Genomic DNA, 26,306 nt, shown 5'->3' on the forward strand with positions numbered 1-26,306 from the left:
TTTGGCAACTTAATCTAACCGTAGGCTCCCTCTGCTTTGCAGGATTTGAATTTACTAGAATAATGTGCTTTATAAGCAAAATATGGCCTCATATGTGCTTTGTGTTTGTTTGCAGCTAGTTTCATCATTCTGTAGCGATTCATTCTGACATATTGAACATGCTTTGATCGCTCTTTGAAGCAAAAAGGCTTCATTTTAAGAAGACACATATTTTTAAGCACAGTAAGTGTTACAGCTCATGCTTGCATAGCTGAAAGTTTTGTATGAAGGAGGAAGAGTCTCATGAACGAATCCCCACAGGGAATGCGCACAATTATAAACAGATGCTGCAAAAGAAGGAGTGGGTCAATGAAGCCATATATTGGAATGATGAAACAGTTACTTCACAGCTACCGTTTACAGACGTCATCCAGACATATTTTGTTTCTCCCTATTACAGTGAAAATCTGTGATCCCAGAAGAACTAGTAAGTATTGAATTAAATGCTCCTTTTGATCATTTATTGTCGGCAGATATTTACGATTGGATTTTCCCCCCCTTTCTAATGTAACATTGCAGACCTAATTGCTTCAATTTATTTCTGAACCCAATCTCTCCTTTCTTGCATGCCAAAAAGCTTGAAACCAGGCTGGAACCCATCTGCTTCATAGCCTCCAGATCAGCTCTACAGCTGGTCTTCAGGCCCTGGCTGATGCACAGATGTGGGATTTCATTTATATAGCTTTACTTAGCCAAGAAAACACTCCTTCATTTTGGCAATTTAAATTTGCAGAGGTGAAAAGTTTACTCATGCTGGACAATTCCAACATGATTGTGATTCATACTTAAATCCCTGCAGTTGGACTTCATGAAATATTTAAGAATTTGATTGCTTCCCTAGTGTGTGTAGTTTCCACTTCCTTTGCTATGCATACATTTTCCTGCAAATTTTGTCATGGTTTGAACCTAGCTCTCAGGTCTCTGAAAGGTAGCAAAGCTGCATAAGCGACCTCAGCGTGTGGCATCTTGCGTGATCCACCTGAAGAATGCTCCCTCCAGCTCTCTTTGTAAACCAAAACATTAGTCTACCAACATCTTCCTCAGAATTTACACACTCACTCTTTCCTCACTTGAACTGCTCAAAATTGACTCAGCGGCAGAGTTGCTTTATCTTGCATGTGCTCGGGCTCCAGTTCACCTAGTATCTTAAAAAGCAACATTGCATTGTTTTGACCCAAGACAATGAATCAGTGAGTGCTGGGTACTTAACTCAGCGGTAGCTCTCCAGGACTAAAGGTCATGTCTGTGCAGTTGCTACTACGTATATCCTCAGTGATGCAGCTCCAGGCATCTGGGGGACGGATGATGTCGTTTGACAGCAGCATAATCTTTGTTGTGTCACGTGTTAAAGGTATGACTGATTTTATTGTTACTATTAATATTATTTTTAATCATTTCAGGCTTTTTAACATATTTATCATTTGGCTGTCTCTCTCATTGCTCATCTGCTTCTGTTGGAACTACAGTACGTGGTTGTTCCTCATTTTACGTAAGTTCTTATTAGAGTGACATTAGTAGGTAGTTTTATACTCTATTAGAGAAGAAGGCATCTGCAGTATGCTTATACATGAACCGATCACTCAGTCATTCATTTTGTCACAAGCCGGCTGGACCTGGCAGCAACCAAGCAGCAACCCAGTGCTAGAGGGGAACCGGAGGCGAGCAAGACACGGTGTATGATTATCAAAGAGAGCAGAGGGCTGTGTATCTAAAGCTTAGCAGAGGCAAACTAAACAACAAGAAGTAGGGACGTGGGGGAGTCATCTGGGTGGCAGAATGAGTGGGAGAAAGAAAGAGAAACGACGACTAAAATAAAAGAATGATTCTGATTAAGAGTAAAACCACCGCTGTAGACAATCACGTGGGAACTGATGTTTGATTAGGTGTGTGTGTGTGTGTGTGTGTGTGTGTGTGTGTGTGTGTGAGTGAGACAGAAGGAGGGAGGGAGACAGTGGGTGTCTGCGTGTCTTTGCATCTGTATCCGCACAGCGAGGCACTCACATGGGAAGTTTCTCCCAGGGGCTGTTGTTTGTTTCCTGTCTGTCAAAATGTATACAGGAAATTTTCATAACATATTCAGACAGACACCTAGTTGGTGATGGTGAACTATGGAGGTCACACAATCTTCAGGGGATGACGGTGTTTACTGTGCCAAAGATTTTATGCAAAATAGTTTATTATTCATTGGAGTTTGTACATGTCCGGTATTTTCATTCCTTTTGTTTGTTCCATGCAGTGCTTCTAAATGTATAGGATGCATGAACTAAATAGATTCGCTAATAAGTCATGAGTCTGATCAATAGGTATGTAAACATAGCCTTATATGTGTCACATTAACAAGGACCAATGGTCCTGGATGACCCTTGTCCTCTCCTTCCTACATTTTTTTTTTTTTTCATCATTGTTTTTATTGCAGATTTTCCTTTAACACGACAGTGTCTCGACAGTAGACACAGAACAACAAAACAGTACAAACACAAAACGTACACAACAGCTCTTAAATAAGGCATAATACAAGATACAAAATATAACATACAAGAGGTGGTGAGTCAGTCTTACAGCGCCCGGGTGGTGATCACGTGTGTAGTAGTCCTTTGAATAAGATAGCGGAAAGGTCCGGTCCAATATAGTCCAAAAAGGGGTGCCACATCCCATAGAACTGACCCACACTGTGGTGTATAACGTGTGTGAGGTATTCCAGAGGAATCAGTTCAAAAACTATTTTGCGCCAGCCACAGACAGTGGGAGTCCTATCGTTGATCCATTGTAAGAGGATATTTTTCCTGGCTGCAAATGTTAGAGTGTTATACAATCTTTTGTTGGCCGCCGCTTTTAGGCGGTCACTTGGAAGACCTAGAATCAGGGACAAAGGGTCCATCTCTATATCAACGTGGAAGATTTTCCCCAGTTCACCTGTAATGTCAGCCCAGTATTCTTGAAGCTTATAACAGGACCAAAAACAGTGAGTTAAAGTCCCTACATCAGTTTTGCACTTAAGACACACAGGGGAAAGAGAGCGGCTGAAGAGGTGTCTGCGGTGAGGGGATACGTGTAATCTGTGTAAAATCTTAAATTGGATTGCTCTTGTCCGAGTACAAATTGAAATCCTTTTTGCAAGAGACCAAACGGTATCCCACTTATCTTCATCTATGGTTACCGACAGTTCCCTCTCCCACACACCTCTAATCCCCTGCGCATCAGTGGTAGTCAAAGCATTAAGCACATGGTAAAATGAACTCAGAGACACCGTCAGCTGTTGCCCAAACAAAACCCTCTCAACATCAGATACTTCAGGGTGCTCAGCAAGGGTTGTATTGTGAGTGATATAGTGTCGTATTTGCAAAAAACGAAAGAAATCCTGTCTAGGCAAGCCGTAACTGTTGGTAAGCTGTTCAAACGACATGAGTTCACCACCCGAGAAAAGGTCACCAAGAGACTTAATATTCTTATCAGACCATCGTTGAAAGCCGGGGTCCAAAGAACCCGGAGGGAAAGCAGGGTTATTCATTATAGGGGTAAAGGTTGATGTTATTCTCGATCTTCCCTCAAGACGGCGGACAATTCGCCACGCTTTTAGGGTGTTGATTGTTACAGGATTTGTACAAAGGGCCTTAATTCCGTTAAAATCATTACAAAATAATAGATCGCTCAGTTTGCATTGTGACAGAGCTGTCTCAATATCCGACCAGATTGAGGTTTTACCCCTAACCCAGTCGCTCACAAATCTTAAATGGGCAGAAAGCTGATACAATCTAATATTAGGTAGATCCAAGCCGCCCCTGGAGCTTGGCAGATGCAACACTGCCATCTTGAGTCTGGGTCTGCGCTTGTTCCAGATGAAAGAGGTGAGCCAACCATTTATGTCCTTCAGTACTCTCTTAGAGAACAAGACGGGGATCATTTGGATAGGATACAATAGCCTGGGCAGCACAGTCATTTTGATCAGGGCAATGCGTCCTAGCCAGGAGACAGGAAGTGACGCCCACCGCTCTAGGTCCTGTTTGAGTTTGCCAAATAAGGGTGTGAAGTTGGCTTTGTACAATTGGTCGAGAGACGGGGTAATAAAGATCCCCAAATACACAAATCCATTAGGAGACCATTTAAAAGGAAAGGAAGGAACAGTAGCCGGCATTGTGAAAAGAGTACCGAGAGGCATGGCCTCTGACTTAGCCAAATTGATTCTATAGCCAGAGAAATGGCTAAACCTGTCAATCACCTCAATGAGACTGGGTACGGATGTTACAGGGTTAGTCAAAAGAATCAAGATGTCGTCCGCGTATAAGGTTATTTTATGACACAGCTGTCCAATCTCTAAACTACGTATTGTGGGCGTCGCCCTTATGGCCTCAGCAAGAGGCTCTATGGCCAGAGCGAATAGAAGGGGCGATAAGGGGCAGCCCTGCATAACTCCCCTATGAGTGTTGAAGTAATCAGACCTAAGTCCATTAGTCAGGACTGCTGCCTGTGGATTATTGTAGATAACTTTGACCCATTTTATAAAATTCTCCCCTAAGCCGAATTTGCCCAGAGTATACAACAAATAAGACCACTCAATTCTGTCAAATGCTTTCTCCGCATCGAGAGAAAGCACCAGGCCGTCAATAGATTTTTGCTTGAAAGCTACAATAGCGTTCAGTAAGCGTCTAACATTGGTGGCTGAGTTTCGACCCTTTATAAAGCCTGTCTGGTCCTCCCTTATCAGCACAGGTAAAAAATTTTCTAAGCGGGTGGCCAGAATTTTAGAAAGCAGTTTCCTATCTACATTCAAGAGGGCTATAGGTCTATAGGATCCGCACAAATCAGGACACTTCCCTTTCTTTAGAATTAGGGAAATGTTGGCTTCCTTCAGTGTCTGCGGGAATTCACCCGTAATGAAGGAGTGGTTGAACATATCAAGAAGCGGTTCCACAATAATATCCCGAAACTGTTTATAAAATTCACAACAGAAGCCATCAGGCCCTGGCGACTTTCCACTTCGCAGTGATTTAATAGCCTTAAACACTTCGGTCTTAGTTATAGGGCTGTTAAGGGCAGTCTTCTGTTCCTCTGACAAATTTGGTAAGTCGAATTGGGTGAAGAAATTATGCATCAGCTGCACCCCCTCCGGGACTTGTTGAGAAGAGTACAAGGCTTCGTAGAACTTCTTAACACAGTCATTTATCAGTTTGTTTTCATATATCTTGTGGCCACCTTCATCAGATATCGCTGCAATGGTATTCGATTCTGCGCGCTTCTTAACATAGTACGCCAGACATTTACCGGCCTTATCTCCATGCTCGTAGAACCTCTGTCTGGTGTATTTAAGTTTCTTCTCTGCATCTCTGGTAAGAAGGCAATTCAGCGCTGACCTGAGTGCGGTTATTTCTTGCCATAATGGTGGTGATGGGGAGGCAATATATGTTTTCTCCTTATCCATCAATTCGCTCTCTAAAGATTTTTGTTCCTCCATCCGTTGTCGCTTCTTTGTCGCAGAATACGAAATAATTAGGCCCCTCGCATAAGCTTTGCATGTTTCCCACAAAACAGAGGCAGTAGTAGCTGAGGGGGTGTTGATATCCAAAAACGCTTGAAATTCTGCAGAGAAGTGAGAGGTAAATTCCTCATCCTTAAGAATAATGGTATTAAGCCTCCAGTGGCGGGACCTATGAAGCGCAGCTTTAAGATCGAGATCCATGATTACCCTAGCGTGATCTGAGATGATTATACTTGTTATGTCGCACGATACTACTGAACCTAAGTCCGTTTTCGGGAGAAAAAAGTAATCAATTCTAGTTTGGGACCTATGCGGAGCCGAAAAAAATGTGTATTGCTTATCGGAGGGGTGAGTATATCTCCAAGCATCCACAAGTCCAAACTCGTCGCATAGAGCATGAAGCGCTTTGGCCTGAGGAGAAGGAGTTGCAATGCTGTGTGGAAATCTGTCCATAAGTGGATTTAACATTAAGTTGAAATCACCACCAATAATAACGGTAGAGTTAGGAAGAAATGGGGCTAATTCCAGAAACATTTTGGTAAGAAAGGTAGTTGGGTGGGCAGGTGGAAAATAAACATTCAGTAATAAGATATTTTGGCCTTGCAAAATCCCTTTGACTATCACGTAGCGGCCCTTCAGATCCTTAACGCAATCAGTTACTACAAAAGGTACATTTTTCCTAATCAACACTGCCACTCCTCTACTTCTTGTAGTGAAGGATGAAAAAAACACTTGTCCATATAATCCTTGTTGCAACTTCAAGTGTTCATTATTATCAAGATGTGTCTCTTGTAACATAGCAACATCTACACCGTCCTTTCTTAGACAAGTAAATATCTTCCTCCTCTTAATAGGGCTGTGAACCCCTCGTACATTCCAGGTGCATATTCGCAGCCTACTCATTATTAGACTTATTCATGTATCACACAAAGCATATTGAGCCAAAGGGTTCACCACACCCTGGTTGAAAAAATAAATAAATAAAATAAAAATAAAAAAGGCATGAAAGAGCTGTGTGACGGAACATTCAAAGAACAGTGATTTGGCAACAGCCCTACTAAACATGTAGGGAAAAACCAATCTCCTCCTGCCCGTCGGGAAAGCCGAAGGGCATTGCACGCGCGTAACTCACGCCTACCCATAGACGAAAACACAGTCCGTCCGGTGCCCGATGGGGTGGAAGATTTCACCTGGTCGCTTATAAGCAGCGAGGACGAAAAAAAAGAGTCATATACGCCTAGATTCGGCAAGTACTCACACCGGTTAATTAAGGCACAGTGTGAAGAAAAGGAGTACTCCGGTGGTTACGGGGATTCAGGGCAGCGAGTCCGCGTAGGACGCAGCTGCCTCCGGTGTGTTAAATCTCTTCTCCTTGCCGTTGGCAAACAGCCTCAGTGTGGCGGGGTAGAGAAGCGCATAATCCACATTCTTCTTCCTCAGGCAGCTTTTCACCTCGTCGAAAGCCTTGCGTTTCTTGGCTACCGCCGCTGAATAATCATTAAAGAAGGAGACTTTGATCCGACTTGTTGGTTGGTTCGGCTGCGTAGCCAGGCGCCGAGCTGCGGCCATCACACGTTGTTTATCAGCAAAGTTGTGAAGCTTCATAATGATGGGTCTGGCGCGCTGGCTGGGGCCCGGCCTCGGTGCTAGAGAGCGGTGAGCGCGGTCTAGTTTGATCTTCCCATTTTTAGTTGTGAGCTCGAGATAGGAGGGGAGCCATGACTCCATGAAGGCGACAACATCATTTCCCTCCGTGCCCTCGGGAAGCCCGACCAGGCGAAGGTTACATCTGCGGCTGCGGTTCTCTAAATCGTCCATGTGGTCTGCCATGTCAGTTACTTGTTTTTCGAGTCGAGCCACTTTCGCCTGCAATACACCTGCCGTGTCTTCCACGCCTGAAATCCGTATCTCGGCGTCTCCCACCCGTGTCGCCAGAGCCTGGATCCGAGACGTCTGTTCACGGATTGCGGCCAGCACAGTATCAACTTTAACATCCAATAAAGTTGTAATGCTGTCAGTTATCTTACTCAGAGCCGCAAGGATATTCGGGTCGATATCACTCCCAGTTTCCTCAGCGTCAGCGGAGATTTCTGTGTCGCTGGCGTTAGCTTCTTCAGGCTCAGCCGCCATAGGACCCACAATGTCGCTAGCTTGCACAACCGGAGCTGTCTTTTTCTTAGACCTGACGTTAGGCATTTTAGAAAAATAGTCGTCCAGACTCATTATAGAGTTACTCCCACGCACATTTGTAACGTTTCACCAGGTGAACACGTATTTTAGACGGATAATCGGGGGACCTCACCGGAGCACAGCGAGACGGGTGTTCGCGCTACGACGCCATCTTGCCAACCCCTCCTTCCTACATTTACTGTTGTGAGAATCTCAGCAAACCTGGGCAGCATACCAATTGGACTTTTGGTTCATAGTTTTTTTATTATCTCAAACCTGCTCTGAATGAGAATTGGGTTTACTTAAGTCACACAGTACAATGAATGAACAATTCTTTGTACTGGAGATATATTAAAAATAAATCTAATAACACCGGTGACAACTGTCAATATGCAGCATTGTTTCTAACTCGAGAATGGATCCTGAGCTACAAGCCAAACTATATTAGCTGATTCCAGCCTTTAGAGCTTTTGAGGTCTTCGTATTTATACTTTGTTTTTTAAAAATATTCAATCAGAAGACTTTATGATTTTATATCCCCGACTAATCGCATGGCAAAATAATAAGTAGAGTGATTCACAGTGGAAATGATGACACTGTCTATAACTTGAAATGAAATGAAATACTTAGAACATATATTAGAGGGAACAGAATTTATTCCATTTGACAGACTAGTTGAACAATATGGGATCAACAAGACAAGGTTTTTAGAATATCAACAAATTAAATCCATAGTAAAAAAGAAATTTAACCTCAGTCAAGTTGAATTACAAACACCACTAAGTGCGGCACATTTTCTTACTCTTAAATCCCCCAAATTATTATCTAAAATATACAGAACACTTTCTAAATTAGATGAATCAATATCCCTTCCTACTGCAAAGTGGGAAGCAGATTTATCAGTCAACCTAGACCAAAACTTCTGGTCTCAGATTTGCTTAAAAACTTTTAAATTAATTAAAAATCCCAGTCTGCAATTAATACAATACAAAATACTTCATAGAGTGCACTATACAGGTCATCGGATGTTCAAGATGGGCTTTACATCTTCCAACAACTGCTCACACTGTCAAGGCAATACACCAGACAATTACATCCACGCTCTTTGGTTCTGTCCACCAGTGCAAAAGTTTTGGCGCGAGATATGTGAAGACTTATCAAAATGTCTGAAATGTAACATTCCAACCTCCCCCTTAGTGTGTTTGTTGGGCAGCTTAGATAATGTCACTTCAGAAAAGAATATAGCCCATATGATCTTCACTGCCCTATGCATAGCCAAGAAAACAGTCCTCATGAACTGGAAAAATAAAAATAATCTTAATTCTAACCAATATAGAAATTATCTATTAGATTACATTAGTCTTGACACAGCCTCTGCCACCACATCAGATCAATTGCTCTGGGCCCCTTTTATCAGCTCCATCACCTAGTGGGGGTGGGGGGTCATAGTTTGGTCCCGCCTTCACTGTTGTGATTGGTGAGGGGGTAGGGACAGGCTTAGGGCGTCGGGGGGTTCCCCGGAGGCATCTTCCTTGGGGGGCTCAACCCGGGGTAGCGGTCACGTCCGGTTGAGGGCTCTGTTGGCTCTCAGGTGACTGTTTCCTCGCGGCTGCGTGCAGCGGGGCTAGGGGAGGGTCTGTGCTGACGGACGTGGGTTACTGACCTGGCAACCTGGCTGCCCCTGGGTGGGTCCGGGATGGGCGTGAGGTTCTGGGGGTGCTCCGTCTCTGGGCGGGGGCCCGGGCCGGGCCTCGGGGGCTCGGGTCCTGATTGGTGTGTTGCCGGGGTTGTGGGCGGGTGGGTGCATGGGGGCCCGGCCCTGGAGCAGGGTGCCGCCGGTGCATCGAGCCGCCTGGGGGGCTCTTCAACTGGTGGGGGGGATGGTCACATCTGGCAGGAGCTTTCTTCTCTCAGGAACTCTCTGCAGGAGGGGGAGATACAGGAGAGGTGGAGGAAGATCTCAGCCTGGGCGTTTACCGTCTTATGTAGTCTGGAAGATGTGTGGTTGGTGGGGTGGGTGCAGTTTTCTCTGTGGTGGGGTTGGGTGGACTGTCCAGGGCTCTGTGGAGCCGGGGGGCGCTACTGCACTGGGCCCCGGTCTGATGGGCCTGGGCCCCCCTTCCCTGGCGGGTCGCGGAGGGTGGGAGTGCCTACTGGGGTCAGCGGGGGAGCTGGCCCCAGGGAGGGGTTACCTGCCCCTCCCTTCCTTCCCTCCCCATCTCCAGCTGCCTCCCTCTTCCCGCTCCTCCACAACCACCCACACATGCAGGGCCTTGGAGTGGGGGTATGTCACCAGGGTGCAGAGGAGGCTACCCCCCCCCCCTGTCCCCTTCTGGCTGCCTCTGCCTCAATTTTATCCCACATCTTAGACATTCACATTATTCACACTCTCATTACACATACATATAGGATCTTGGGGGTGGGCACAATCACGGAGTCCAAATCACCATCAGGGTGTATACCTCACCCCTGACGTCGTTGCCCACCTCTCAATTTTAAATACACTTAGTCATTGAGGGTTAGCAGGAGGGACTATGCGCTTACCTGCTGCTCCTTGGCAGGTAGCTCCATGCCCTCCTGGGTTTTAATTGCACCTTAGAACACATATGCATCAACACTACAATGAGCGGGTGGAGGGAGGTTTGGAGTCTTCTCCCACCCCCATTCTCTGCGGCCTGCTGGAGCGGGAGGGCTAGTAGGAGGAGTTGGCCGTCCGACTGCGGTCTGGGGTGTGGGGCCTCCCTGCTGCTGCGGAGTCGGGGTGGTCTGCCTCTCCCCACCGCAGGGAAAAGGGTAACACCACCTGGGTCTGGGTGCAATTCCCCCCTCCAGGGGCAAGGGTACCTAGACCCGGATTGTAGAGTACGCTTGGGGAGTGTGATTGTGTGTACAGCGTCTCTTTATGTCTGTCTCCACGTTGGTTGAGTGTGGAGTGAGTGCATATGAGAGCATGAGGGTGGGAATGGATGTTTGTGTCTGTGTGTGCCTGTATGTCTGTGTCTATATGTCAGGTTGGGTATCAGACGCCACCTCTCTGGGGACACCTCAGGCCCTCCAAGGTTTGGAGGCCTATCTCCACCCACCACCACTTCCCCTGCCGGTGGCGGACTCCCTCAGGTGTCGGTGTGTTGGTGGTTCTTTGTGTCTGGGGGTGGGCGTCCGGGTACACACCGGCTCACTCCTTGGCGGCCGCTTGTCGGGGCCTGGGGCCTGGGGCTCGCTCGGGCCCCCTTTGGAGGTGGGGTGCCCCCGGCCTCTCGGCCTAGGGCTCGGTCACTCAGGCGCAGCTGGGGGCCGGCGGAGCTCACGGGCGCGTCACTGCAACCCCCCCTGGCTTCTGCTCCGCGGCTGCTGAGTGAGCCCTCATCTGGGACTCTCCTCAGCTCTTACTGGAACAGTGGCGCGGCTGCCCCTCTGTTGGTCTTCCATGGTCTCTTGTGTTCTGGGGGCCTCTGGATGTCTGGAGTTTTGATCTCCTCCATACCCGCTTCACACCCTGGAGGACGGGGCTGTGGCCCCCCCACACTCCCTAGCAGATCATTACATGGAGAAACCTTTGGAATGCAAGCATGCTGATCCACACAGGTATGCACACATGGGTATTCACAGACGCGGACTAAAGCTTTCTTGGCTGCTGCCTCAAAGCACACTGTGCGCTGTCTATCTTGCGTGCTGCACAATATTGTTTATTACTTAGTAAATACTGATATCTATGACTAGCTAGTTTATTGTGATGGTGCTTTGTTTTCTCTATTATTATGTTGCTCTTTGTTGTTTGCTGTCTCCTCTGTTTGTTTGTTTGTTTGTTTGTTTTTTTTTTTCTCCATACAGGTGACCCAGGAGTTTTTTTTTTTTTGTCTCTCTTCCCCCCCCTTCTCACAGTCTCTTCTCCCCTTTGGTTTTCTTTCTTTCTCTCCCCCTCTCTCTCTCATTCATTCCCCCTGTCCTATTTATTTAAAAAAAAAAAAAAAAAAAAAAAAAAAAAAAAAAAAAATGACAAAGGATGAACTGAAGCTCTGCCATCATGTAATGTCGCATACTGCTGTTTCTGATGTCATTTAGGGAAAAAAAAAAAAAAAAAAAAAAAAAGAAATGAAATGAAAAATATTTTCTCAAATATGTTCTTCATACCAAACACATATTTTAGGTTATTTACTAAGTAAGTAGTCTTACTTCTACCTTACTCAAGATCTATGCTACAGAAAAGTAGTATAATTTATCACCTTTTACTGATGACTAATTACTAACTAATTGAATGAACAGGATACAAAACATTGTTTTCATCTTCGTGTAATGGCACTTGCATTAATTAGTTTTTCTGTGTTGAGTGCTTTTCATTTATATCTTTCATGCATTTGAGAATTGTCACATCGTGATACTGAATCATGTATATAACCTGTATTATTTGTCCCCAAAAATAGTCCCAGATGTGTGTTTTTTTGTAAATAACACGTGCATTTACAGTTGTTTTTTTTTCTTTTTTTTTTAGGTCTTTACATGGTGCAATGATTTAAAAAATTGATTCAAACCTGCACCCCCTAAAGAGTAAGTCCTCACTTCTGGGTTTTTTTTCTCTCCTCATGGCGAGTATGAGAAATCTTCCTTCCAACTGCTGGTGTGAAATGATAGATAAATACATAAACAGTAAAGTGAAGCAGGACACCTGCCTCCTTCATAAAAAAGCTAAACTCAATTTCTGGTAGCAGTTAAATTTAATTTGCCAAACCAGTCTGGCTGTTTACATTTGTGAGGAAACAGTGCTGTATTTCCCCCCCAAAGGATATTTCTTATTTACTTTGGGAAATTGGAGGACATTTAAAGATATCTTAGGTTGTTGTAGAACAACACACAAGGCAAACTGTGACAAATCTCTGTGATGAAGCACGAGAGAAAAATCTGAACCTTCACTGAAGCTCCCTTTGCTTGCAGTTACTGTTAGAACATCAAAATATACCATCATCTCTCATTGAAAATTAACCCTTTAAAACCGGTCAGAGCGGGCACGCTCCGTTTTGCGTAACTATTTTTAAATCCCGGGAGCTCTGCAACCACGTGAGCTAGCGCAATAATTTTTTTTGCATATGAAACCGGAGGAGTTGTACTTACATCTTATGCCATCAGCTTGTCCTAGGTACGGTGTACATTTTAGGACATCATCAGGTCTCAAGAAAAAAGTTGTCAGGTATCAGACAAAAAATGTCAGGTCTCAGTTGTCAGGAAAAAAGTTGTCAGGTATCAGACAAAAAATTGTCAGGTCTCAGTTCTCAAGAAAAAAGTTGTCAGGTATCAGAACACAAGGTACCAGAGAGAAAATCTTCCTGCAGGTGGCGGTGTTGTCATGTCCCACCCAGTGTTGCCAACTTAGCGACTTTGTCGCTATATTTAGCGAGTTTTCAGACCACCTTAGCGACTTTTTTTCTGAAACGCGACTAGCGACAAATCTGGCGACTTTTTCTGGCGTTATTAGAGACTTATTTATGACGACTTTTTGACGTGAAAGTGCGTATCGCTCTTACTCTCAATAAGCAGCGGGTGCTGCGGTGGGCACCTCGCCCGTGCCAAAGCGCTCACAGGTGGAGGATAGTCCTCCCCCAGCTGCTATCAGGGCAGGGCTCCCGCACTGACTGTAACGCAGTCAGTTCTTCTTTTACTGTTATGTTGTTTTGTGGACCACAAAGTTTAAAACTACACACACACACACACACACAATAACTCCACCAGAGTGCCTGTTTCGGGTCACTTTTGCCGGTCCAAGCCCGGATAAAGGAGCGGGGTTGGAATTGTGACATTAAAAAAACAATAATTGCTAAAAGAAATTTAATTTGTAGTTCTAAATAAATTCTAAATGCATTTAAGACGTTTTTTACTGACTTTATGTCTCTACCACGATGTTATTTCTCTCTCCAACAGCGTAGGTTACAATTACATTAGCATGACCAATTATGCAAATTAGGCAATGACATCATTTAGCGACTTCTGGCGACTTTTAGGACAGCCAATAGCGATTTTTCTTACTGAGGAGTTGGCAACACTGGTGTTATGGATAGGCGTAGCTTTGGGTCACGTGGTGTCTGTAATAGTGATTGCTATATCACCTGTTCACGGCCCGAGGGAAATTTTGTGAATGAGTGGGTGATGGGGGAAGTCGACTTTTGCTGACCGCTCAAGCTTGGAATGTTTTTGATCACTGTTTTTCTACGGATTTTAAGGATTTGATAACAAATAAAGGAGTTTTAACTTGGAACTTTGACTAACGTTTTAAACAGCGGGCGCGTCAACATTATTCCCCTATTCAGCTGCTCGGCGACTCAAAGGCTTGAAAGTCGCCAACATTTGTCAGCAAAAAGTGCGACGGCAATGGACCGTCCCGCAATCAGCGCTGAATAAACGCCGATGCGAGCCCACACACCGCCGCCACTACACCCGTAAAAGCGGCTAGACCGACAGATAAGGAGAAGACGACGGTGGTATGTAAACTGTGTTTTTGTGCTGCGTATTGTTTGTTTGAACGCAGTTTGGATTCTGACCATACGAAGAGGTTTTTGTGACACGCCCACCGCTACGTTTGCTGTTGGATTTGGTGTGTGTGAGTTGTGGCTCTGCAGGCGTTCAGGAGTTTGAAGGAATTGCTGTTGCCTTTGTTTTGGATTTTGGCATGCTGCTTATGTTGAATGCTTAAAATGAGTGGATCACAGGCTGCATCTGTTGTTGGAAAAACTGAAAAGGATAAAAGAATAACTTCCCTCACTGAGAAAGCTCTTGCAAACAAAATTGAAACCATCCAAACAGATCGGAAAAGGCATGTAAACAAAATGAAAAGTGTTATTATGTCTCTTAAAGAGCTAATGAAAGATGATAAAAATCATTCACAAGTCAAAAAACAGTTTGATGAGTTAACACACCTGTTTAAGGATGCCAGTGCATTGCATGAATCTTTACTTTCTCTAATCTCATTTGATGAGAAAGATAAACAAAATACATGGTTCTCAAGCATCTCTAAATACAATAAAGGGTTTATGGAGGATGTTAACATATCGTTAGCTTCATAGCATAATTGCCTAAGTCATTGACTTAGTCAAATGACTTAGGCAATTATGCTATGAAGCTAACGATATGGCTTTCTGAAACTGATAAACATTCAGGGAGGCCATCATCTGACAAGGCACAGTCACAGGAAACTTCCCTGGGAGGAGAAGTGGAGGTTCGAGAGCACACTGGAAAAGAACCACAATTATCTCTTAATCCTCAGAATGATGTTAATGATGACGTGTTGCCATCCGACAGTGTGTCAAATCAAGGCAGTAGGTCAAGCTCAAGAGTATCATCTACTTCATTTGCATGTCTCAGGGCAGAAGCTGAAATGGCCGCCTTGCTCGCACGTCAACATATGCTGAAAGAAAAACACTCTCTTGAAGAACAAGAGGAACAATTGAGGAGAAAGAAAGAACAACTTCAGCTTGAAGCAGATATAGCTGCAACTGTTGCAAAGGTGAACGTGCTGAGAACTGGATCCGCTATGCGGAGCGTCGCTTCACGGAAATCTAATGGAATGGAATCATATTTTAAAACAAAGGGAAACAGCCTTGAAATTCTTAATGCGGATGCAGAGACTTTTGTTCCTCAGACGCTTACAAAAGGAAATGCAATCACTGGGAATGCAGAGCTTCAAGTAAAAACAGTGCAACAGAATATCAAAAGGGAAAGGCCTGCACCAGCTTTTATGGGGCCTTCTGATGCTTTTGGATCAATTCCACCTTTGCCTAAGCTACAAGCTGCTCTTCCAGTAGCCAATGAAAATCTGTTGTCCATTATGGAAAAACAAAATGAATTAACTTGTATGTTGGTCCATCAGCAAAGTCTTTCTTCACTGCCCAAAAGGGAGATTCAAACCTTTGATGGTGACCCTTTACATTTTCAGGCCTTTATGCGCTCGTTTGAACAGGTCATAGAAGCAAAGACTGGCGATGCTGGTGACTGCCTGCATTATCTTGCACAGTACACCAAGGGGCAGCCCAATGAACTTGTTAAAAGCTGCCAACATATGTCTGGAAGTGCTGGATATGTAAAGGCAAAGACTCTGCTGTATGAGCACTTTGGGAATGGACATGTGATTGCATCTGCCTATTTGAACAAAGTTCACTCATGGCCACTGATTAGATCGGAAGATGGAAAAGCTCTTCAGGCATATTGTTTGTTCTTACGTGGATGCTGCAATGCAATGGAAGAGATTAATGATCTCTCTGAATTAAATACACCTGCCAATATGCTTGCTGTGATTAGAAGACTGCCATATAAGTTAAAAGACAAATGGCGAACAGTAGCATATGACATTCAGGAGAGGCAACATCGCAGAGCCGCATTCATTGACATTGTTTCCTTCCTTGAGCGTCAAGTTAAAATTGTAACAGATCCCATCTTTGGAAATCTATGTGACGTTCCAGCAACACATCTAGCAGCCAAGGGCAGCAATGGAGGGAAATGTTCTCCACATCTAAAAGCTAAAGGAAGTAGCTTCGCCACAACAGTCTCTGACGTCGAGAGACAGAATCAGATAGAGGCTCAAGATCGTCACAGCACTGTGAAGGCTTGTTTTTTCTGCAAAGGCGGACACACACTGGAGTCATGTGCTCTGCTTGATAAGAAACCTCATGATGAGAAGATTTCTTTTCTTAAAAAGAACCGCATTTGTTTTGGCTGTTTGTGTACTGGGCACATAAGCAAAGAATGCAGAAAACGCCTTTCATGTCAAATCTGTGGCCTCCGACATGCAAGTATACTCCATATCCACCACAAAGAGAAGAATGAAGTCAAACCTAATAATGAGGCAGATAACATTCCTGTTATGATCCAGACTAGTGGTCTTACTGGGGCTGGTGAACAGGACTGTAAGCTTGCCATTGTGCCAGTTAAAGTAAAATCAAAGAGAGGTCAAAGAATAGTGGAAACGTATGCCTTTCTGGACCATGGGAGTTCAGCATCCTTTTGTACAGTGGGTCTTATGGACAAGCTGAATATTGCTGGGAGGAAGACAAAGATTCTCCTGCGCACCATGGGACAGGAGAAAGTGGTGGACAGTTTCATTGTACCTGAACTTGAAGTTGCTGGATTGGACAGTGACATGTACTGTGATATGCCTAACCTCTTCACTCAGCATAAAATGCCTGTAGATACTGGTAACATCCCAAATCAACAGGACCTGGATGACTGGCCACATTTGAAGCACGTTCATTTGCCAGAAATTAAGGCCAATGTTGAGCTTTTGATTGGCATGAATATGCCCAGAGCTCTAGAACCTTTGGAGGTCATCCGGAGTGTAGGTGATGGACCCTTTGCCATTAGGACTGTGCTCGGCTGGACTGTGAATGGGCCACTTAATCGAGAATGCTGTGGAAGGCCAGGATGTTTGGCAACAGTTACCGCCAACAGAGTTTCTGCTGTCATACTGGACAAGCTATGGAAACAGCAGTTCAAGATGGATTTTCCTGAGAGCAGCAATGATGAACAGATGGGGCTGTCAAAGGAAGACTTGAAGTTCCTGGAATTGGCCAGCAAGACGGTGACTTTGGGGGATTGGCACTACAGCATTGCCCTGCCACTAAAAGACCGAGACATAAGAATGCCTGACAACCGTGCAATTGAGCAACGAGCCTTAGGTTTGAAGAAAAGGTTCATCAGAGATAAAGACTTTCACAAAGACTACACTGCCTTCATGACAGATCTTATATCTAGAGGATATGCAAAGAGAGTCCCAGTCACAGAATTAGAGCGCCAGAAATGGGGAAGGATTAAACGCAACTTCGTTCCCGGAGATGTGGTCCTTATAGTGGATGATTCTGCACCTCGTGGTTCCTGGATCATTGGGAGAGTCACCGGAGCTGCACCAGATGAAAAGGGGCTTGTGCGTCAGGTCTGGATTAAGACCCCAACCAGCCATGTGTGCAGACCCATCACAAAGATATGCCTTCTTCAGGAGACTTCTGACCCATGATTATGACATTTTGACACAGTGTGACATAACTAACTTTGAATTGACTTTAATGTTATGAGATGTACATTACAGACTGACTATATTTAGGCTAAGTGCTGGTAACCTCTGGCCTATGACTGACTGACCATGTGCAGACAGAAGAGAAGACATGAGAAAATAACTTTGGTGGACTTTTTGAGTATGTTATGTTGTCTCACTGGGTGTCTGTGATATGATGAAGTGTGTGTTGTGAGTTGTGGTGTTGGATGTGTAATTATTACTGTAAAAATGTAATAATTAGGGGCCGGAATGTTATGGATAGGCGTAGCTTTGGGTCACGTGGTGTCTGTAATAGTGATTGCTATATCACCTGTTCACGGCCCGAGGGAAATTTTGTGAATGAGTGGGTGATGGGGGAAGTCGACTTTTGCTGACCGCTCAAGCTTGGAATGTTTTTGATCACTGTTTTTCTACGGATTTTAAGGATTTGATAACAAATAAAGGAGTTTTAACTTGGAACTTTGACTAACGTTTTAAACAGCGGGCGCGTCAACATTATTCCCCTATTCAGCTGCTCGGCGACTCAAAGGCTTGAAAGTCGCCAACAACTGGTCCCACCCGAATTGATTTCCAAATACGTCATCAACGTGTGACAGTGGAAGAGCGTAAGGTCATTGACCTCACCGGAGTTTTACTGCGTTCAGGCTCCTAACGACACAAGGGCTGTATCCCAATTCAGGGTCTGCAGCCTTAAAGTGAGCAGCCTTAACGGTCCACAAGGGCCGCGTACTTAAAGGCCGGAAGTGAGAGGCTTGTGAAATGGGACCAGTGTTGCCAACTCCTCAGTAAGGAAAATCGCTATTGGCTGTCCTAAAAGTCGCTAGAAGTCGCTAAATGATGTCATCGCCTAATTTGCATAATTGGTCATGCTAATATAATTGTAACCCACGTTGTACGACAGAAAAAAAGAAGAGACATAAAGTGAGTAAAAAAACGTCCTAAATGCATTTAGAATTTATTTAGAATTACAAATTAAATTTCTTTTAGTGATGTTTGGGGTTTTTTTATGTCACAATTCCAACCCTGCCCCTGCTCCTTATATTAAGATGCGGTTATGTTGTGAAAGTTACATATCAGAGAAGGAAAGCTAGTTTTGTACGAAACCAAATCAGTACTATTTTTGTCTGGCTAATTCATTCTAGCTAGCGACAGTATCGAAATGTGATTTTTTTGTTTTTTATTCGGAGATGTTTCTGTTTTATTAGGAGACTGTCTAACCCCAACATCGTCAGACTCATGGCAGTTACCTGCACTGAGTCCTGCTTTTTGTTGGCAGCTGAATACATTCATGGCACAACCCTGCAGCAAGTGCTTCACACAGACAGCTGCTACTCTAATAGTCTGTGTTATTGAAGGATTCGGCACTTCTTTTGGTTTTTTTTATCCATTTTTAGACAGCGATGAGATCGGCTACACACTCCACAGAAGCCCTGAGTTACTGTTAATATCAAAAATATAATGCTGTCCTTCGAGATTTTGACATTTAAGACTGTGAGTGTAATGGATCTAAAACTGTTTAAATCTTCTTAGCCTGGTAACATGGAAACTTTAAAAACAGCAGCAGAAGGTTTCAGTAGTGTAGTCTAATTTGTTCTTTTCATTTAATAATAATCCATATTATGTATAACAGCTACATTCACCCTGGAGAGAAACTAGTGAGGGAGGACCAAGCTGGGTTTCTGGGTCCAGAGGTTTGGAGAAACTTCTTCCCTTTCTTTCATCACAGCTGTCCTGTGCCAGAAGTTCTGTTGACCCGCTGAAAGAGGCATCATTTAAGAAACACCAGGAACACTGAAGCTCATCGCATTGATCAAGCAGGACTCATGATCTTCACCAGCAGCTTCCTCACAGGGAAATCTTCAGCACTCGCCCCAGGAGATGGATAAACCCAGCATTTCATGAACACTGTGATGGAGACCTTTGGTTTGTGTAATGTTATAAATACTCGGATACTCCCCAGAGGCTCCGGACTTTTACATAAAGATATTATATTCAGTCCTGTAGAAAGTTATATATTTAAAAATATATGATCCTCTCTGGTTACTCTGGTATGAATAACTCTGCATCACTTTATGGTAAATAACACACTATCTGCAAAAAACTGTGAAAACTGTGACCTTTGACCTTCATCAGGTTTTATTTAATTGTGTTAGAGAAACTCAAATGTGCTCTTTTTACAGCTGAGTACATCAAGTGTTTAAAATGGAAGCTGTGCAGGTCTGAGATACAAACTGAGGTCCTGTTAATGCTGATATATAGTGACACAGTTACATGGGTGATTAATCCTTTTGTTTTTTTGTGTTTAATTTTATCAATAAAACAGCTGCAGCTTTCACTACAGCACATGTGGTACTTTAACCTTTGTACTGTTTTCATCAGGTCATTTTGCAGTTAAAAATTTAAAGATGCCGAGGAGCAGCTCAACAAAACCTTAAAAGAACTGAAGGCAAAAGAAAAGCAAGCCGAGGACAGGAGGGGATTCTGGAGCAGACTGCTGAGAAAGAACTGACCCAGCAGCATCGAGTTTGAGGACATCAATAGTTTCTTCCTCCTCTCTCCACCTTTCTTTCACCCCATCCTTCTTCTTGGGACGTTTGTTTGTTTTTTAAAAACTCTAATCTAAATACATGTACTGAAACACACAAATAAAATTGCCATAACTTGACCTCATGTTGCCTGCTTCTTTTCTTGTGTGTCTATGGATGTAAAACAGTAACACACTTTCTGCTCTGTGTCTTTAATTGTAAATAAATGCAATATGTTTTCATTTTAAAATGCAGTGCAAAAAACTTCTGCTCTAAATCTTTTCTTTTTTAGCAAAAAGCTTTTTTTTGCCTGTTGTGGACGTTTTCCATTTAAATAAAGCCTGCAGACGAGCGGTGAGCGGTAGCTAACATTCTTTAATCAAACACACAAAGAACAGACAACCAAGCTTGATGAAGTCCCTGCATGACCGCGGGACAGACGGTCAGCAGAGTCTCCCTGAGTCTAGCATGGCTCTCTGTTAAATACCTTCTCCAGGAACAAAAGGCAGTACACAGCTGTTTCACACCTTAAGGTTCACACTCCCTTGCTACCTCCCAGAGTCCTCAAAGACACAAAAGACTCTTCCTGTGGAGTTGTCTGCTTCCCCCAACTTCCTTACTACACCCCCACCATTTGTCTTACTGTATGAGTGTGAGACATGTTAAAATCCAGTGGCACCAAGGTATCATACAATAAAATAATGTGATTAATACATAAGTAAAAGAAATTCCTATACATGCCCCTTCCTGACTTCTTATGTTTTAACATGTTTGTTACACTTACATGTTTCCAATTTCAAATGTTAACACAGATGTTCAGAGTAAATACAGATTGTAGTTTTTTAAATGATGATTTCATTCAGTTTGGGGAAACAGCTCTCCAACTTTATCTCATGTAGAAAAAGTCATTTCCTTCTAAACCTAATAAGTGGTTTTGTCATCTAGCAAGAACTGCAATCAAGCATTTGCAATAACTAATAAAAAAAAAGCACTTGGGACAATTGTGTTGGTGACAGCTTTTGTTATAATATCAATAATATTTATATGAATATGGGATACTGTTACGTGTTTGCATAGACTTTTGTGAAATATGGAGACACTCCTGGCATTATATGAGCAAAGTGAGACTCATTTTTTAGGGTTGGTGGAGATGAGTGTGAAGATCCAAACAATCCCTGTCAGTGATGGAGAAGCTTTGATGAAAATATTTGGTAAAAAGTTCACCAGCATGAAGGAAATGAAGTTTCAAAGTTTCCTTAGGAGGACCCCAGCACGCCTGCTTAAAGAAAAGTAAGTGTGGCGATGTGGATGCTTGCAGCGACTGCTGTATAGAGGCCATCTGTCACGGTCCGCTGTGGCAGACCGTGTGGAGAGTGTGTGGAGGACTCAGGTGCAGACACAGGCGAGGACACGAAACTGAGCTCGAACGAAAAACGAGCCTTTATTGTGGCTGAAGACAAGGAGTGCAAACAAGGCAAAAGCGCAGTGACAAAACTAAACTATAACTAAACTGGGAAAGTGATACCAGGATAAACTATGAAGACACAGGAAACCATAACTATGAATACAAAAGAATGGCTGTGACAACATGGAGGGTGGGAACACAGACGACGCGACACAGACTACATGAAACACAGAGACTAAATACACATGAGGGATGATCAGGGGAAGTGGCCACACATGGGAGCACAGCTGACACACATGAACCTAACGACAGGACAGGAGAGGTGAAACTAAATACACTGACATTGAATACAGACTTTCAAAGTAAAACAGGAAACATGGAGATCAGACATGACATGAACTAAACATAACCACGCAGACATGACGCATGAACCAGGGAGACTTAGTACAGGGGGAGATGACATAAACAACTAAGGAACAAGACTAAACAGCAATCTAGAAATTAACTAGGTGAACTACGCTAGGCACAAATGAATACAAAAGATACATAAAACTCAAACACTGGGTCGCTCGACCCAGGACCATGACACCATCCTGCTACACATGAAACACATCAGAGTCATAATTGTTATTTTATTCACATTTGTTTATTATCCTTATTGTTTTATCTGGGACTATTTGCAGACATCTCAGAGAGAGGAGACACCAGCATCTGAACAGAGACTCAAACCAGCAACCTGCAGCTCCCTGCTTGGCGGCACCAGTTTTCTCCTCACTCATGTTGCCCACCAGTGATTTCTAGCTGCCCACCCACACAGCAGGCTAGAATATGCGCTTAGCCTCAGCACCCAATACTTGGACATGTTTTCTTTATTAAACAATGAACCAGACCCCAAAAAGTAAACAGCTGTTATTGCTAGGCAACGGGAGCAGCATTTGGTGATACAGCACCTGACATTCCTGACCATGTGGGCGGAGCATGCATGAAATGGACTGTTTAGTAGAACTGTGCAACACAAGCACTTAGTTACAGCATGTTTCATTGTATCCAGACACAGCTAGAGACACATCTACAGCAGCATCTCTGTGCAGGACAAACGACAGTTGACGAAGAAAACATCGAAAACTTCACTTCACTCCTCTACAAAACGTTGCCTCCTTTGTTTAAAAGGCCAATATGAATCAGGGGAGAACGAGAAGAGGATCGGCGAGTGCTTCATCATACATCACAGTACAGCTGATTAACTTTAAATTTCAAATGATACAGGCTGAAAATGTCAAATTAAAAGAAGAGGCAGACAAATCAAGAGGAGAAGCTAAAGATTCAAAGTTTGAAACTGAAGTAGTATTGCAGGAATTACTGCATGTGGGTCTCAAACTTAAAGGAGAGAAAATGGGAAAACAACAGGCAGAAAACGAGAATGAAAACATGAAGAAAGAACTGTTGGAAGCTCAAAAAGCATTGGAGGAAGAGAAAAGCACAGAACAAGAAGCCAAAAATAAATATCAAACTGCAAAGAAGGAGGCAGGAAATGTGATACAGGAATTACAGGAGGTGCAGGAAGCTTTTGAAGAGGAAAAAAGGAAAATGCAGTTGGCAACACAAGAAGCTGCAAATGTAACGGCTGAAGCTGAAACACTAAGGAAGGAATTACTGCATGTGAAGCAACAACTTGAAGAGGAGAAAAAACGTAAACACGAGGCAGAAAATGAGATTGAAAATATGAAGAAAGAATTGTTGGAAGCTCAAAAAGTGTTGGAGGAAGAGAAAATTAAAATACAGGAAGCAAAGAAAGAAATGGAAGATACAAAGAGTTACACTCGAAACATGAAGAAGGAACTGATGAAAGTGCAAGAAGAACTTGCAGAAGAGAGAATTGACGTGAAGGTATTCAAGAAAGAAATGACGGTGACCAAGAAAGACTGCAAAGACGCACTGAAAGAAATACGAAAGCACAAAAAGGAAGCTAAAGAGCTCCTCAAACACAAAGTGAAACTGGCCAAACAGCAGCTGAAAGAAAAATTTAAAGATGCCGAGGAGCAGCTCAACAAAACCTTAAAAGAACTGAAGGCAAAAGAAAAGCAAGCTGAGGACAGGAGGGGATTCTGGAGCAGACTGCTGAGAAAGAACTGACCCAGCAGCATCGAGTTTGAGGACATCAATAGTTTCTTCCTCCTCTCTCCACCTTTCTTTCACCCCATCCTTCTTCTTGGGATGTTTGTTTGCTTTTTCAAAACTCTAATCTAAATACATGTACTGAAACACACAAATAAAATTGCCATAACTTGACCTCATGTTGCCTGCTTCTTTTCTTGTGTGTCTGTGGATGTAAAACAGTAACACACTTTCTGCTCTGTGTCTTTAATTGTAAATAAATGCAATATGTTTTCATTTTAAAATGCAGTGCAAAAAACTTCTGCTCTAAATCTTTTAGCAAAAAGCTTTTTTTGCCTGTTGTGGACGTTTTCCATTTAAATAAAGCCTGCAGACGAGCGGTGAGCGGTAGCTAACATTCTTTAATCAAACACACAAAGAACAGACAACCAAGCTTGATGAAGTCCCTGCATGACCGCGGGACAGACGGTCAGCAGAGTCTCCCTGAGTCTAGCATGGCTCTCAGTTAAATACCTTCTCCAGGAACAAAAGGCAGTACACAGCTGTTTCACACCTTAAGGTTCACACTCCCTTGCTACCTCCCAGAGTCCTCAAAGACACAAAAGACTCTTCCTGTGGAGTTGTCTGCTTCCCCCAACTTCCTTACTACACCCCCACCATTTGTCTTACTGTATGGGTGTGAGACATGTTAAAATCCAGTGGCACCAAGGTATCATACAATAAAATAATGTGATTAATACACAAGTAAAAGAAATTCCTATACAATCCCACCCTTTGATTCTTAAATCAAAGAATCACATTAATACCAGAATTTCTTTCCTGACATTCTGTTTATCACGTCAACATTATTGTTCACTTAAAGGAGTTTCACACTGTGTATCCTCACTTCACTGTTCTCCCACCACCCTTTGTTCATCTTTAATCTTCCCCACAATCTAAGCTCTCACATGCAAATGGAAACAACAATGACACAGAGGAAAGGCCTTCTCCAGAGTGTCAAAGTACTTTGCATGGCAGAGTGAAACAGCATTAGGTGGTCATTCCCAGTCACGGTCATGGCTCCTGGTGTCTGTGCCATTTACAGAGTCATAATTCCAACGCTGAGCTCCCTCTGCGCTGTCACCTTTGGAGCTTGGCATGCTCTCTTCATTCCTCAGTTTCTGTTCCAACGCCGCGGACGATTTAAGGCAGAGCATGTCGTACACCTTAGTTGTCTTCCTCAACGTCAACGCCGAATCTCTTTCACTTTATTTTAAGGTTTTGCTGTTCACAATCTCATGACAATCTCCTGGAAGCCCAGTGGTGCAGTCCACTATCGTTTGTCAGTTGTCCTGGAGATGGTCCCTGCTTCTCACTGGTCCTCTTGAAGCCTTCTCTCCTGGTCATGGTCTGCATCTGCGCCTCAGTCAATCCTTCCATATCCCTCATGTCACAGTCTCTGCAATTTAAAAATGAAAGCTTCCCCGGACCAGTCCAGTTAGTCCCCATTTGTTATTTGCTGACAGTAGAACCTCTCGTGACGCATTAAGTTTCTACTGCCAGCAATGACGTCATTTCAAAAAAGAAAAAAACAATTTAGCCTGGATTACCTCGCTGAATCCTTTTTGGCAGGGACTTGTTTTCTGATTGTCCCAAATAAGTGGCTTTCTCCCGAGCCCATTTTATTTTGGAGAAGCTCACTTGCGATTGTTCAACATGTTGTGTAGCGCTTTCGATTCCGATCTTGCAGACCTGCTTTTAGAAGAGAAAATTGCCAAACACAAAATCTCAGTGCATTATTAAAATCAAAAAATATGAAGACCTAGTTTTAGGGCTTGTCTAAGCGTACTGTCTTAGAATGACAGATCAAAACTGGCAGGTTCAAAGTGGTACCAAAAGAAAATGTCACGGTCTGCAGAGACAGGCCGTGCGGTGGTGTGTGTGATGGACCCAGGTGCATACACAAGTGAGTAGACGGGAGTGGACTTAACAGAAAGCGAGCCTTTATTATGGCTGTAGACAAAGTGCACAAACAAAGCAGGGATGGCGTGACTAGACTATAACTAAACTGGGAAAACTAATACTGCGACAAACTAAGAAAACTCAGACTATGATGATCACTGCAAGGACTGACCGTGAAAACATGGAGGTGAGAACACAGACGACGCGACACAGACTGTACGAAACACAGAGACTAAATACACATGAGGGATGATCAGGGGAAGTGGATGCACACGGGGAACACAGGTGACACTGATAATCATAACAAGACACGGCAGGAGTGAACGTAACACTGATGGGAGATGGGCAAAGTAAAGCAGGAAGTACACAGAGGTTCAAACAGGAGGAGAGAGAGCACGGGGAGAACGCAGACATAACGGGCTGGGGAAAACATAGAATAAAGCACAAAGAGAGACGAGGGCTCATAAATACACAGAGGGGCACACAGGGGGTAAGAGTCACGAAGCGAAAACACATAAGGAACAACGTAACAGATCAACCCAGGAAGCATGGCCTAAATAAAGAACAAAATACAAAAATACATGAAAACTAAGAATACTGGGCCCACATGGC

Source organism: Diplotaxodon limnothrissa, linkage group LG2, assembly GCF_057381915.1.
Source record: "Diplotaxodon limnothrissa isolate DT_005_m linkage group LG2, D_limnothrissa_male_GT1.1, whole genome shotgun sequence".
Taxonomy (NCBI): domain Eukaryota; kingdom Metazoa; phylum Chordata; class Actinopteri; order Cichliformes; family Cichlidae; genus Diplotaxodon; species Diplotaxodon limnothrissa.